Consider the following 5,674-nt stretch of genomic DNA (forward strand, 5'->3'; position numbering starts at 1 on the left):
GTGTAAATAACTAAATGGAAGTATGAAGATCATATCTCACCAAATAGTATATAAAAATACAGGATTCAAAAAAAATTTTTTTAGAAGTTTTTGAGTCAAATACTACAATAAATAAAATGAAGATTTTACTATAGTGGCTCAACATTGGATTTGAGCAGGAATCCACAAATTTGAAAAAAGGTCAATTGGAATAGTCTAGTGAGAAACAGAGAGAAAAAAAATGTGAAGATAAATGAGCAGAGCCTCAGAGACCTGTGGTACACCATCAAGCACACTAATATATGCATAATGGATTTTTAGAAGGAGAGGAGATAAAGAAAGGAGAAAAAAGAGGTTATTTTAGAAAATAATGATCAAAAACTTCCAAAATTTAATGAAAAACATTAATTTAAATGTCTAAAAATATTAAATGACTTCCATGTAGAATAAAATCAGAGAGTCAACCAAGACATACTATAATTAAGTTGTTGATAGACAAAGGCAGAGTTGCTGCTTTCAGTGGCAACAGAGAAGCAACTAATCACGCATAAGTTATTATCAACAAGATTGACAGCTAATTTCTTTTTAGAGACCATGGAGGCTAGAAGACAGTGGGATGACACAGTCAAAACATTATCAACCCAAGAATTCTGTATCCTGAAGTACTGTTCTTTACAAATGAAGAAGTTACAGTATTCCCAGATAAATGAAAACTTTAAAAAGAACTGTTACTGTCAAATCTGATCTATAATAAATAACTAAAGGGAGATTTTTAAGATTAAATGAAGAGATGTTAGAAAGTAAACTCAAATCCATGAGTAAAGAAATTGAAGATACATTCAGCATATATATATATATTGAATGTGTATATATACACATATATTCAGATATATATATATATATCTCTGAATGTTTATGTCCTTTCAAAATTCATATATTGAAAGGTATTAGGTCATGAAGTTGGAGCCCGCATAAATGAGGTTAATGCCCTTATAAAGGAAAGCCCAGAGAGCTCCCTTTTTCTGTATCTGTCATGTGAATATACAGATAGAAGCTGTCTGTCTGCAACATAGAAAAGGGCCCTCACAAGAACATGACCATGCTGGCACCCTGATATCACATTTTCAGCCTCCAGGACTATGAAATCAAATTTCTGTCTGTTGTTTTATAAGCCACCCAGTCCATGGTATCTCATTACAGAAGCCTGAACTGTGTAAGACATTTTATAACTCCCTTTTTCTCTTATTTCATTAAAAACCTATATAGTGCAAAAATTACAAATATGTGTTGCTGGATTTACAATGTTTAAGGCCTTAATTTATTACATATAATTGATTATGTGTAAAGATGTAATTTATAACAACACAAAGGAGGAGGGGGAGTGGAATGGAGCTATATAGGAGTGAAGTTTTCATATACTATAGTGGTTAAATTAATATTAAACTAAATCGTTATAAATTAAGGTGTTAATTATAATCCTCAGGTGAATCACAAAAGAGAAGAACTCCAAAGATATTACAAGGATATTAAAATACCTACTTAACACAAGAGAAGGCAATAAGGGAGGAATAGAGCAATTAAAAGATACAAGAAATATAGAAAATAATAGCAAAGTGACAGGTGAACATCCTGCCTTATTAGTAATTACATTAATAATAAATCAATTAACCCCTTTACTTAAGGGCAGAGATTGGAAGAATAAGTTAAAAAAACAGATGACTTTCCAATGCTTTTATATACCTAGGACTCAGTATATAGAAGACAAACTGAGAAACTTTAAAGGAGAAATTTAAAACTGTGAAATTATATTTGAATAATTTTTTTTTTTTTTTTTTTTTTTTGAGACAGAGTTTCACTGTTGTTGCACAGGCTGGAGTGCAGTGATGCGATCTCGGCTTATTGCAACATCTGCCTCCCAAGTTCAAGCTACTCTCCTGCCTCAGCCTCCTGAGTAGCTGAAATTACAGGTGTTCACCACCATGCTCGGCTAATTTTCTATAGCTTTAGTAGAGATGGGGTTTCATCATGTTGACCAGGCTGCTCTCAACTCCTGACCTCAGGTGATCTGCCTGCCTCAGCCTCCCAAAGTGCTGAGATTGCAGGCATGAGCCACCGCACTTGACCATATTTGGATAATTTAACACACTTTGCAAAAGTTAATAGGGCAGGTATAAGACAGTGCAGATGAAGAAGATTTGAATACAATGATTAACAAGTATGTCCCAATTAACATACACAGAACACCACAGTTAATAACTACAGAATACGCATTCTTTTGAGGGATGATACAGCACTCAAAAAATTGGCCATGTTCTAGGCCCTAAAACAAGATTAAACAAATTTCACAGGCCTGAAAGCATTCACAGTATAAATTCTGATGTCAGTGGAAGCAAGCCAAAACTCAAAATAAGAAAAATAAACCGGAAAATACATATACATACATATATATATATATATATTTTTTAATCTTGCTGGAAATTTTATTACATTCTTTTGTCTGTAAGGGTTAATAAATTTATAAAATGTCTACATATTTGCATTCGGGGGGAATAGTAGCTGCTTTTTTGTTTGTCTGTTTTTATTATACTTTAAGTTCCAGGGTACATGTGTGCAATGTGCAGGTTTGTTACATGTGTGTACATGTGCCATGTTGGTGTGCTGCACCCATTAACTCATCATTTACATTAGGTATTTCTCCTAATGCTATCCCTCCCCACTCCCCCCACCCCATGACAGGCCCTGGTGTGCGATGCTCCCCAACCTGTGTCCAAGTGTTCTCATTGCTCAGTTCCCACCCATGAGTGAGAACATGCGGTGTTTGGTTTTCTGTCCTTGCGATAGTTTGCTGAGAATGATGGTTTCCAGCTTCATCCATGTCCTTACAAAGGACATGAACTCATCCTTTTTTATGACTGTATAGTATTCCATGGGGTATATGTGCCACATTTTCTTAATCCAGTCTATCATTGATGGACATTTGGGTTGGTTCCAAGTCTTTGTTATTGTGAACAGTGCCGCAATAAACATGCGTGTGCATGTGTCTTTATAGCAGCATGATTGATAATCCTTTGGGTATATACCCAGTAATGGGATCGCTGGGTCAAATGGCGGAAAATACCTATACATTTCAAAATAAAGGAAGGTATCTCTACATAAATGATGTGTCAAGGAATTAATCATAACATCAATTTTAAAATATTTTGAAATAAAATAAAAACTTACATGAAAACATGAGTAATGTCTTGAGAAAAGTTGTGGCATTAAATGTATTTTTTGTAATTTATGCATTGAGACATTTAAAAGATTAAGGCACAATTAAAAAATGGCTCATAATAAAAGTATGAGCTAAAAGCAAAATGCAAACCAATAACATAATAAAAATAATTAGTTTGAATAAACTAATAAAATTAATAACTTGGCAAGACAGATCATAAGGGGGAGAGGATGCAGAGAGAGAGAGAGAGAAGAGACAGAGAGAAAGAGAAGGCTGTAAAACCAATATCTGTGAAAAATGTGATATCACTATAGACTCTACAGACATTGAAAGCTAATATGAGGGAATTGTGGACAAGGTATGACGATGAATTTGAAAACTTAAATGAAATGGCTGAATAACTAGAAAAACACAACTTCCTGAAAGTGACAGAAGAAAAAATAGAACACTGTAACATCCCTAAATGTATTATGAAATTAAATACATAAGTAAAAATTTTCCAATGAAGAAATCTCTAGACCCTGATAGTTTTCTGAGTAAATCCATCAAAATATATGACAAATAAGAAAATGCCACAATAAAGTTTAGTTTGTTTCAAGGAGAGCAGATTGAATTTCACATTTGAAAGTCATCCAATACGTAATACTGCTTCAACAAAGTAAAAAAGATAATTTTTTAAACATCTTGCACCTTGTACATATAGCATGTGAAAAGTTTGGAGTCTCTTTGCTATAAATTCTAATTAAGATATAGAAGGAAACTTAAAAAAACTCTGACAAATAGTGTTTTTAAAACAACCTATGGGTAACATCATATGTAAAGATGAAATATTGAAATCTTTCCTCTGACATGAGAAATGAGAATACAAATACATGCACATGTGCACACTCAGCAAAATAAAATACAGAGAATCAAAAAGAAGAAACAAAATTGTTCCTGTAAATGACATGATCATATATATAAATAATCCAAAACAACTTTTAAAATTAAAAAGTAGACTGAGGCCGGGAGGGGTGGCTCACGCTTGTAATCCCGGCACTACGGGAGGCCAACATGGGTGCATTGCTTGAGGTCAGGAGCTCAAGGCCAGCCTGGCCAACATGGCTAAACCCCATCTCTGCTAAAAATACAAAAAGTAGTGGGGCGTGATGGTGGGCACCTGTAGTTCCAGCTACTCAGGAGACTAAGGCAGAAGAATTGCTTGAACCTGGGAGGTGAAGGTTGCAGTGAGCTGAGATCGCGCCACTGCACTCCAGCCTGGGCGACAGTGCAAGGCTCCGTCTCAGAAAAAGTTTAAAGAAAGGGGATTGAGAAAATCACTATGTACAAAATCGTCATGCAAAGACCAATTATATTCCTATATATTAGCGACTGGCAACAATTAGAATACACACACCTCACATATATTTATAGGTGTATGTAGATGCTAAGAAAGTAGAAAAGCAAGCAATAGAATGGGATGTCATGTTTGTGATACTTGTTTTTGAACAAAGGCCCACTATCAAGGATATAAGTGAAATTATTAAAAATAATTAAAACATTGAACTTGTGCTCAGCCCAGCAGGAAACAGATTCTGGCTGGCCATGGGTCTTGGGCTGACTGTCCCCCTCTCTTGAGTGGAGCTCCTCTTAGCAGAGGGGGCAGGGAACTTGCAAGACAGAGGCAGGAACACCTGTGGTGGGCATGGGAATACCCGCCGGGGGAGAGGTCAGGTACATCTAGTGAGGAGGCAGGGACATCTGTGTAGGGACAGGGACTCCTATGGTGGAAACAGGGACATTTGTAAAAGAGGGGGACAGGGAAACCTTCTGGGGAGACAGGGATACTTGCAGGTGGCACAGGGACATCTGCAGGGGGGAGGCAGGGACACCTGTGGAGGGGAAAAGACATCTGTGGAGTGGGGAGGAGGACAGCACATTCGAGGCCTGGCAGACATTGCAGGTGGAGGCTGTTCAGGTGAGAGTGGGCACGAGTAGCTTGGCAGGCTTGTTTGCTGTGGCAGGCATTGCTAGGTGAGCACGTTGGGATGCTGAGGCAGATATGACTAGTGGAGTGTGTGACTTCCCAGGCTGGGCACCTCAGAGCACCCTGGCATGTCACCCCTGGGCCAACTTTGCAGGGAACAGGAAATATTGATGGAGTAGGAATATGGTGTCCCAGTGCTCTCAGCAAAATGATTGCTGGTTCAAGTTAGACTGCCTATCTGCTCTGGGATGACTGATGTAATGATTGGAAACATGAATTATAGGACGTTTTCCTGCATTTGGGCCTAGTACCCTAGTGAGAGTGTGCAAACAACATGTGGATGAGTCTGGTCCTGAGCATGTAGAGTCAAGGGTGGGTCTGCAGGCCACGTGGGTCACCTGGTGTTGGCTCTGCCTGTGTCTCCGTGCAGAATCAGGAGCTGTTCTTCCGTGGACACAGAGCAGAGGCTGTTTCTGCACCAATATTTGTTAAAGACAATATGTGTTTGAAGAAAA

This window comes from Papio anubis, chromosome 5, assembly GCF_008728515.1.
Source record: "Papio anubis isolate 15944 chromosome 5, Panubis1.0, whole genome shotgun sequence".
Classification (NCBI taxonomy): Eukaryota; Metazoa; Chordata; class Mammalia; order Primates; family Cercopithecidae; genus Papio; species Papio anubis.